Source organism: Harpegnathos saltator, unplaced genomic scaffold (assembly GCF_003227715.2).
Source record: "Harpegnathos saltator strain DR-91 unplaced genomic scaffold, Hsal_v8.6 scaffold800, whole genome shotgun sequence".
NCBI lineage: Eukaryota > Metazoa > Arthropoda > Insecta > Hymenoptera > Formicidae > Harpegnathos > Harpegnathos saltator.
The window spans coordinates 1-11,217 of record NW_020230650.1 but is presented as its reverse complement, the minus strand read 5'-3'; the positions used below and the strand labels follow the sequence as shown (position 1 = coordinate 11,217).

Below are 11,217 nucleotides of genomic sequence, written 5' to 3'. Positions count from 1 at the left end.
ATGTCCAAGCTATAAAAAAACACAACTTCAGACATGTATGTCGACTACATTAAAGTCACTAGATATATAAAGTACCGCAATCGTCCTCCATTTTGGGGCCAAGGCAAGCGCGGGCATTCAAATTATATATTCGTTATAAACATTACTGTGTATTATATATATAAAGCGATACATAGTTAAATAATATATGCCATTATTTCTCATGAATATTCAAATTTAAAAGTTCTGAGCTATTTTGTTGAAAGAGATAATGATTTATAATGACTTTCTAACTTGTAATATAGTGCATCTTTATAGCTAAGCCTTAAATAAAAATTCTAAATTCTGTGAAAGTAAAGTTTACTTGAAATTCATCGAAAAGAATAATTATCTATTTAGATCTCCAATACATAGTGTACAAAAAGTTTTATTTTGATCACTTATATCTCGTAAAGTATTGAAATCTTAATATTTTCGTTCGGGACTTTTGTACTTACATTTTCATAAGGATAAACATTATATACATAGTAGACGACAATTACTTAACATTCTGTAAATATGAATATAATTGTGCATGAGGAAAAAATCAATGATAATATTAAAATATATTTATTATTAATAATGTTTAACATTTGTAATAGCTACTTTCATTGCAACACTTCGACTACTCTTATTAACTAAAGTAATAGTACTGTTATCTTTTTTCAATGAAAAGTGAATTCTTGTTATCACACATTTTTTTATATGTTTATAAAATATATTATGACACTCCGGAATAGTTTTTGGACACAAGTGTAACAATTTGTCTATAAACTCAGTAACATTTAAATTATTTGAGACTAAATGCATTTCATTGGATCGACATAATAATTCGCACTTACATTGTATTATACAGTTTCATAGTTGGAAAAAGTAATATATTTTCTTTATATTGTCATAATTTAGTGAATGTACTTAGATTATTATTCGAATCATCTGCAGTATTTGCAAGTGCATTAAAACAATGATCGCAATGCGTACAAGTTTTTTTAATTTTTGATAATAAAGCACTTATTAAGTAATATAATGAGCTTTGCGTGTCATCGTTTAATCCAGATTCGTTTCCACTTAATGATCTAAATATTTCTTTACCCCATAAATCATTTTCCATATTCTTGAGATACTGTTCCTCAACAGACGTATGCTGAAAATCAACTTCTTTTATTTCTTTACAATATCGAATAAGATGGTCGGAGTCTTCAATGGAGTAATTGCCATGGTTAATGTGTGTATGAAATTGCAATAAATAAATCAGTCGTAATGCCTGTTTAAATTCACGCACATCGGGTTCCAGCTTTTTTGCTTCGGATGACTGAAAATAAATTTTCCAACGCATCCTACGTAAATTGTCCCAATAATAAATATTTAAAATTACCGATCTAAATATTCTGCTTGCAGATCCAAAACAAACTGCGTACAAAGAATTAATCCGGTTTGAAAAGGTTTCCATGTTCCATTCTGTGTATTTCCAACAGTGATTCCTCGAATAATTTTTATAAAATCTTTCAAGAACGTTATATTATCGTCGTATATGTTTCCATTATAATGGGATAGTGCAAGTTTTTGATAGCGACTCGACATAAGTGTAAACCACTTATGCATAGTAGTGAGAAACCAGGCAGTGGTACTATGTATATTTCTAATGTTACCTTTGTTTATATAATAAGATATAGCTGCAGTAACACTATTATTTAATATTCCTACACTTAAGGCCACATTCATTTTATCGAAATGGGATGAGTATATAGCATTTTGTTTTAGATGCGGACACAGTTTTAACGTATCGTTTTGATCAAAGTTATATACGTCGCGAATAGGAGTAATAGTTATTTCATTGTGCGGTAAATTGTATTGTTGAACTAATGTTGCATTTAAATAAAGTGTTTCCTGCTGTTAAAGAGCATGCAACATTTTTAAAGACGTGGACAGAATCTAGCATGATATATAATTTCTCTTTCTTATCACATGGATGTTGGATGTAATTATTAACTGTAGTCCACTTTCCACCTGTAATATTCAAAATCTTCCACCAACTTCTGTTTAGCGCACTCATGTCGGAGATTACTGCTTTAATGGTTAACCCAATAAAATGTGCTTTTTGAATAATTGTTTCAATCTCCTTAACCATTTCGTGTGGACAGAATGAATTTGCTATAAATTCATAAGCAATTGTTTGTTTCCATTTAGTGGAAATACCGCATAGCATGAACACAAGACTATGTGTAGCTTGCTTGTTCGAACTATCAATTTCACCAGATAGTTTCATTGTGGATCGACCAACAATTGACGCATTGGAATTATCGTAACCCTGGCAAACCTGGCTTTATAAACATTTCATCAACCAACAGTACTGCATGCCTCTCCTCCGGTTCAAATGTCTGTACCTGAAAATAAATAATGCTATAAACCAATATATATCTTACATTAAAGTTAGTTATGTATAGTAAATATATATACAGTAAAGACGTACATAATTACAAACTACAAACATTCATATCCACATTCAAGCCTATTAAAAATATTTGTACAACGTGAAAATTACACAAATGAACGAATGTTTTAGAATATTTATCATTTTATTAGATATCTTGTGAATTTGTTCACTTTTGTGATTTTCGCTTTGCTCAAAGATCTTTCATTGACTCCCAAATAAAATAAAAGTCCTAAAGATGTAAATATGTTCATAAAGTATCAAAAGAATGTAAAACATTCTTTTGAATGTTTCTACATCTTTTAGACTATTATTTTAACTGGGTACAATAATATATCATACTAACTTTCAAATTTAACATATTAAACACATCCTCTAAAATACCTGACTTAAATATAAAGCCTTGTATACGGTGTTGCAGTGTACGAATACTTGGATATCGTAGGTTTTGTCGGCACACTTTCTCATATCCCTTCTGCCCACAAGCTATATATAGTTTTAATGCTTTATTTAGTGTAACATCAGACCATTCAGCTCCTCTTTGTGTATTACATGTAAAGAAATAAAATTGGTCTTTATTAAATACTTTTTCCATATTTGTATTTCGTGTCTGCAAGTTCTGTTTTAAATGTCTACATTCCTACTACGAACTTTCTAATGCCTTCTGTAAAGATTGAATATTGTTTTCATAATCTTTACTATTACATGTAGTATTTCTCAATACTTCGAATTTTTTGTCATAAAAACTGTTTGATATCAGTGTTGCAGTTGTTACATCGGTGTCTATAATATTACAAACACTATCTTCCATATTTATTATAGAATTGTCATATTTACCTACAAATGTATTAATTTAAATATAGTATAGTATTATTTAGTTGTACAAGGTCAATTTCAATAATCGGAATAACTCATATTCGTATATTATTGTATCGTAACACTAATGTTACACTTACATCTTGCTTTATTTGTATTATTATTGGTACCTTCCTGATTAGATATCATGTCCTCAAAATGTTTCTCTAATAAGTTTGGCTTCGTACATGGACGAAGCAGCCGTTTTCCATCTTCTAGTTTTCTTTCGAATTGATCCGCACCAAAATGTAGCTATAAGAAATATATATAATTGTTATTATGAAATTTAATTTTTCACGTGTATGATTCATTAATGCTACCTCGCAAATTTTGACATTTTCTGGCAGAGATGTGTTTCTTCCAATCAATCTGATCCATTTTTCGCGTTGTACTTTATTTTTTTCGCCTGCTGATATGCGAAATAAGCGAAATAAGCGGATACCTTCCTAATTTCGGCTTTTGCATCCCTCGATGTAACAAGCTGGCATTCTTCTTAGTACTTACAGCAAGAAGTTGAATCTAACAAGGGACATTCGGCAACGCGGAAATTCAAAAAAATCTGAAACTCTGCATAATTGTAGAGCAGATATACCTAATAACAAAACAATTTTTCGTTGGTGCCCAAAAACGGTTTTAAGGGTGGAAACAACCCCTTGAACAAAGTTGATTTTTGTCTTTCTAAGCGAATATTATCGAAACTATTAAAGATATGAAAAAATGTTTTAGACAAAAGTTTTATGGTTTTAAAAGTACTTTATTATGCTATATTTAGATTTTTTAAAAATGTAAAATTGTGTATAAAATACCCCCCTCCTTCTCTTTTTTCAAATTGTTAAAATCAATTGTCCAACCAAAATAAAGCTTATTTTATGACAAATTCAACCATATATAATAACATCATGTTTGGAAAAGGCAATATTGAAAAAAAAATTAAACATGCTCTTATATGTATGCTACGCGTACCAAACTTAAGGATTCGCTACTTGACGATGGCATTTCTTTCTTCCTCAAATCTTCCTCATAATTGCAAACTGTAAAAGATAAGGAAGGAAGAAAATAGAAAATCTAAAAAAGCAATAAAGTTGATGTTAAGAAGTAAGTTGAAGAAGAACAGCATGATAAGGAGGACGCAGAGAGAGTGTATATAACCCTAATATAGATAATCTTTTAAATTCAATTGTAAAGAACAAATAAGGAAATGAATGATATGAAGAAAAAAGGAGAACACACACGGATTTAATAATGAAAAATATAATTTATAAATTTATTCAGTGTACATTTGTGTGTATGTGTTTTGCTTCATTCAGTATATAGGTTTTATTAATTAAGTAGTCGATATAGATATTCGAGTGAAAGATATCTTATATTTTGGTATGGATTATAATATATACAAATTTTACAGGAATTGAGGACAGTAAAATATTATTTATTCTATATAATTATTACAATAATGATATTGCTCAAAGAAATGTTCAAAACAAAAATATTGCTTGCACCATGCACCACGTATAAAAGCCATTTTACCACAAATGCTACATTTTGGTATACGTTTTTCTTCTTTAAAATAACAATAATCGATTGGATTATGAAATTTTTCAGGCCGTGTTGATAAATAACCACTTTTATACCAGCTATATCTAAATAAATTTCTTGGAGATCTTGGAGAAGACAGTTGATTGTGTGTTAAAGATTGCAATTTTATTATGTTATTACGTAAATGTAAATTTATGTCATAATTATTTATAATAACACTATCAGAAAAGCTTCGAACAAAATTTTTCCAGATTCTGAAACCAAAAACATCTAATGGCTGTATAAAAGCAGTTGTTTTTTTTGGTATTGTTAGAATATTTACATGTTTATCTTTTGGTATAAGTTCTTCCAATTGGTTCGGGCAATGTCCTGTCCATGAATCAAGCAGTAGTATACTTTTCTCTCCAGTGTTTGGTAGATACACTTCTTGGAACCAATTTTTGAAATGTTCAGTTGTCAATTTCCCTGATTTTGAAACCGCAATGTAAATATTCACTGGTCTAAAAAGAGTTTGTTCTACTTGTGGTCCAAAAACACCAGTAGATTCTTTTAATACTATATACAAAGACGAAAGGAGATGTCCATCTGCAGATATAATAGGCATAATGGTGTAGCTATGAGTCATAGCAGATAAAGATTGGATAGTAGCTCCAATTGTCTTCACTCCTACATTAGCTAATGTTCTTCCTGCATGTATTTCTAAATTAAAGCCACTTTCGTCCGCATTATAAGTTGATTCAGCACCGATTACATTAATATGTGGCTTTACTGTATTTACAAATTCCTCAGCGTTTTGACGTATAGTTAGATCAGTTAAATGAGAAGACCGCGTTTTAAATGCAGTTATTTTACGTGATGTAATACGATGTGCCTTTTTAAAATTCCATATCCACCAATTTCCTGCTTTAAATGAAGAAAAATCCACTTGTTCCTTTGCTTCTAGTGCCCATTTTCGCAGATTTATATCATGAATAATAAGTCCTCTATTAACAGCTTCTTGGAATTTTATAAGAACATATTCAGCAATAACTACAAGTTTGTCTGTATTTGAACCCCCACGCATTACATGTTCTTGCCATCTGTGCAATTGTTGAATAGATTTTACCTAGAAGAAAACAAATCTCAATATTAAACAATTCGAATTCAAAAATAAAAGAAGTTATATACGAATTAAATGTTCACGAAACATCAAATTGTAAAACTTAAAATAAAAAACAACGCGACTCTAACTATATAATTTACAGCTTTGGTCATAAGTATAAAGCATCTCTAACTCATTGTATTTTCCTAGAAATCAATGCATATATTCATAGTAAATATATAATCTCTTTACAATAAATATTATATTAATATTTTATAATATAATGTGTATATTATATTTATGTATATTATATTTATATTATAATTTATATTATATTAATATTATATTATATTACAATAAATATTGTAAAATAAATATTATTTTCCACATATTCTTATATTATATTTTTTATTATATTATTTTTCCATATACTCGTATACTATATTATGTTCTCCATATATTCATATAGTATGTTTTTGTTACACAATTTAAATAAATTTTTTGGGATGCTTTATACTTATAGTCAAAGCTGTATGTACAATGACCGACAATGATGCGTTCCGCGAGAGGGAAAATAGAGTTCTCTCTGTCGCGGAACGAATCACTGCCGGTCACTGTACACCGTAAAAGCCTCAAGTATTTTATTATATATTATTCTTCTTATTTTTTAATTAAACTTTACTTTTCTAAAACGATGTTGTACAGAAGTAAGAGATAAATGTCCTTTCTTTCCACTCTTCCAAAATTCGATTGCCTTTTTCTTATAATTTAAGTTTACATTTCCACCTTCATCATCCACAGTGCAAACTTCATTTCCATAATTATCTTCTTCAGCATCAATATCGTACAAATCACAATCTACAAATTGTACGTCATGCGGTTCTGATGGATCGTCAAAATTAAGTCCCCACTCATGTTCGATAGTAATATCGTGATGTATAGCACTCTTTATTAAATCAGTAATTGTATCATGGAGTTCCACCTCTTGATGATTAACAGGAGTTATTGCAATATTTGTGAAATGAAATGTCGCAATTAACAAATTAATAACATTAGCTGGATTTATTACTGACATTATGATACAAATCTTAAGGATATTTTAATTAAACATTTCTCACAGCAATAATAATATACGTATTGCTTCAGTAACTGCTTCAATAACACTGAAATGTATTCCAAAATGGACAGCTTTTATATGCAAATGAATGAAGATAACATATGTCAATATAATGAACCTTGATTGCACTGTACTTGATAAAGAGTGCTATTTTGGTCGCACAGTCATAAAACTTGTGATAAGTGTTTTGCATGTTGCCATGATGTACACACACGTGCGCACGTACAAAAACACACATACACACACACACATATTTATTTATATTTACGCGTGTCGTTTAAATTAATGAAAAAGGTAGCCGTAATGTTGGCAAAATAAACGTCTATTACGTGAAATTTTATAATTTATAACATTTTTAAATATTAGTGACTGTATCCTTATCATGCTATTTTTCTCCTACTTACTTCTTAACATCAACTTTATTGCTTTTTTAGATTTTCTATTTTCTTCCTTCCTTATCTTTTACAGTTTGCAATTATGAGGAAGATTTGAAGAAGAAAGAAATGCCATCGTCAAGTAGCGAATCCTTAAGTTTGGTACGCGTAGCATACATATAAGAGCATGTTTAATTTTTTTTCAATATTGCCTTTTCCAAACATGATGTTATTATATATGGTTGAATTTGTCATAAAATAAGCTTTATTTTGGTTGGACAATTGATTTTAACAATTTGAAAAAAGAGAAGGAGGGGAGTATTTTATACACAATTTTACATTTTTAAAAAATCTAAATATAGCATAATAAAGTACTTTTAAAACCATAAAACTTTTGTCTAAAACATTTTTTCATATCTTTAATAGTTTCGATAATATTCGCTTAGAAAGACAAAAATCAACTTTGTTCAAGGGGTTGTTTCCACCCTTAAAACCGTTTTTGGGCACCAACGAAAAATTGTTTTGTTATTAGGTATATCTGCTCTACAATTATGTAGAGTTTCAGATTTTTTTGAATTTCCGCGTTGCCGAATGTCCCTTGTAAGATAAGCGCAACGGTGACAACAATAGGTTAGGAACACTGCACTTTGTGTAAATATATTACACTAACTTTGCACTATCTACACTATTCCACGCCATTTTGGGGCCAAATGCTTATACCAGAGAGAAGAATGAGAGTGGCCACCGGCCATATTTCGGGGGATACGGCTAGGCGCATTTTAGATACGCTATCTGACCAAAATGCGCCTAAACTACGTCCGCTAAGCGCACTTTCGCGGTGATAAAAGTAAAATGCGCCTAGGTTCGTGTCCGTATTACTTTCATGCAATGGATAGTAGATTAGAAAAAGACAGACGACAGACAATCGTTCCGTCTTTGTCTCACTACTGAGCGGCGCGCGGCAGTAAACACGAGGCGATCTTATCGCTAAGCGAACATCTCTCCGCTTTTCTTTCATCTTTCACGCTACAGAAACATCAAAAGACACGGTAGCGTCTCGTGTCAAGGGAACGTGCGAAGCGAGGAATTATTTTTCACGCACGCGAGGTAGCACATGGGAGACTAGACGAGCGTCGACATATTATCTGTTTCTTTCCCGCTCGTCTAGCTTATTGACTGCGTGAGCCGCGAGATTTTTCTCGCTACTCCTATACCTCGCTCTTTCTCTCTCTCGCTCGTTCTTTCTCTCTCTCGCGCACTTGCTCGCTCTTCCTCTCTTCTCGTGTTCTTACGGCTTGATTAAATATATTAATTACATGACAATATATATATAAATAAATGACACATATATAGTGTATATGTATATAAAGAATATTTAGTATTAATGCACAAATAAAGAAGAGAGAATTATAATGAGAGACGAAAAGTTAATAGAAATCCACTCTTAGCCAATATATACATCTTTTAAAAATGATTTGTTATTAAAGTATATGACAGAATAATTTATTTATGCTAATAAATTTAAATTAAAAATTAAATGAAATGTTATTTGTTTTGTAAAAGATATTCATTGTTACATTTTTCTTCTCGTAGCAAAAATAAATTTAGTCTAGTAAAAAAAGAAATTAGTTTTATATCATATTTCAATTACGACTTTATTATTTAATTTTACGAATAGATAACGTGCATATTGTTGCTCAACGGAAACCGCGAGAAAATGGTGATCTCCGTCAAGAAATAAATGTAAACTTTTTAATAATATAATAATTTTTTACGTAAGTGTTTGTTTTTATAGTATAACCTGTTGAATTTTATTAATTATTAATTCAGCATGTTATAGTATAAAAATATATTTTATATAAAAATTAATGTAATATTAATTGTTTGCATTTGCAAGAAATATGGATAGAACAGGATAGGTTGCAATGATACATAGGAAGAAAAAAGATAGATGATAAATAGATAGATAGATAGATAGAGATAGATATAGATGGATAAATAGATAGACAGATAGATAGATAGATAGATAGATAGATATAGAGATAGATAGATAGATAGTTAGATAGTATAGAAAAAAAGATAAATAGAAATATAATTATCATTATTATTATTATTAATGTTTTCAGTTTCAAGAGAACATTCGCTTAAACGTAAGTCTTACTTAGGTCCAGTTACGAGTGTTAACACTCGTAAAGTCAGCCGAATTTTAAACATCTCGTAGAAACAAGTGCTTCAACTCATCAATATAAATGTAGAGGAAAGTAACCGAAACAGCCAAAAACCTCCTACAGAAAGGAAGAGATTTGAGCAGAAATTCATATTCAGTAGCTTCGAGACATTAAGTCAATTAGACATTCCATGTTAATGTAAGTTGCATATTAAATAATAATCATTCATTGTTAATCTCTTCTCTGCTTCGCATTTATTTTCGAGCTTTTTGCATTATGTTTCAAATCAGCATGTTAATCTTTGACTTGTGAAAGGAATTGTTCAATTAACAATTGAAACTTAGAGAATGTAATGAAAGGCCATATATCATTGATAATTGATATGAGCAATTTCAATCGGTTCAATCGAAGAGCGTTCCATTGTGTAGGTTACAATTGGTTATATAGATAATATTTATAATCGTAACATCGTGAAAGATGCCGATGATTGAAAAACGCTAAGATTTAGTTTCATAATTTATTTTAACCGGAGTTTAAGACTTATTGAGACAAACTTGCATAGTCGTATTGTTCATATGCATAACTGAAGTAGAACAAATAATTATATAAAAGTGAAGATGATGTCAAAATTAAGTTAAAATAATTTTGACGTTATCTTGACCTTTGATGATTATTTGTTCTAGAGAAGGAAACAGATTAATTAAATGTAAAATATGTCTAATATAAAAGGCACGCTTGTACGGATTATGATTGGTTGATTTCCTTGTGCATATCAATGATGCGATTATGTAATTTTGTTGAGATAGGCTTTTAAAGAGTTGTCTTATTGAACCCGACAAAAAATACGTATATTTCGTTAATTTTTTTTGCGGAAGCGAAAAAGATCACATGATTAAAAGATTACGGGTTTTGAGAGTTTGCTTAATGATGTTTGAAGAATATATATACATTTTTCTACAAGTATGTAAGGTTAAAATATATAAAATATTGCAGTAAAAGCAAAGAGGTTGCAAATAGACGATTCCAAGGAATTTCTAAATGTGTGTGATTTAATTTTACACAATTATTTAAAGTAGCTTTTTATTTTCTATAAGTATAGCTATCGTCTGAACTACAATCGGAACACAAATAATAAAATGGTAGCATTTAGAACAAAAATCGTCTATTTCTGGCCTCTCGGTAAAGTTTAATAAAAATATTAATTATTAATGAATTTGGTTAATTGTAGTTAAAACGGTAAAGAGAAGTCTATTTTATAATGCTGCCAAGTTGCAAGTCGATTGGTCAAATAGTTATTGAGATATCGTGCGCACCGTGGAACCTCCTTGCTTTCACTGCAATATTTTTCATATTTTTAATCTTATATGTAGAAATTTATATACATTCTTTACAAACATCACATTAAACAAACCTCAAAACAAAAATCCTGTAATCTTAAAGAAACAGGATATTAATCTAAAAAATAGAAAACGATCAGAAATAACCGCTCGTACTTCTAATATTAACGAATTATATTCCGGTTAAAATAATATAAATCGTATAATATATTCCGGTTAATATAATATAAGTCGTATAATATATTCCGGTTAATATAATATAAGTCGTGAAACTGGACCTAAGTAAGACTTACGTTTAAGCGA

The 11,217-nt window shown here is 29.9% G+C and overlaps 1 long non-coding RNA gene across 1 annotated transcript; it reads right to left on the bottom strand.

Moving 5' to 3' along the window:
- Window positions 1-683: 683 nt before the first annotated feature.
- Window positions 684-8,116, bottom strand: LOC112590425 (uncharacterized). The gene is made up of 5 exons (XR_003114194.1): window positions 8,080-8,116; window positions 3,625-3,823; window positions 3,406-3,556; window positions 2,834-3,286; window positions 684-2,402 (listed from the first exon to the last, which is right to left on the bottom strand). It is a non-coding gene; the product is annotated as an uncharacterized LOC112590425 (long non-coding RNA).
- Window positions 8,117-11,217: the final 3,101 nt, after the last annotated feature.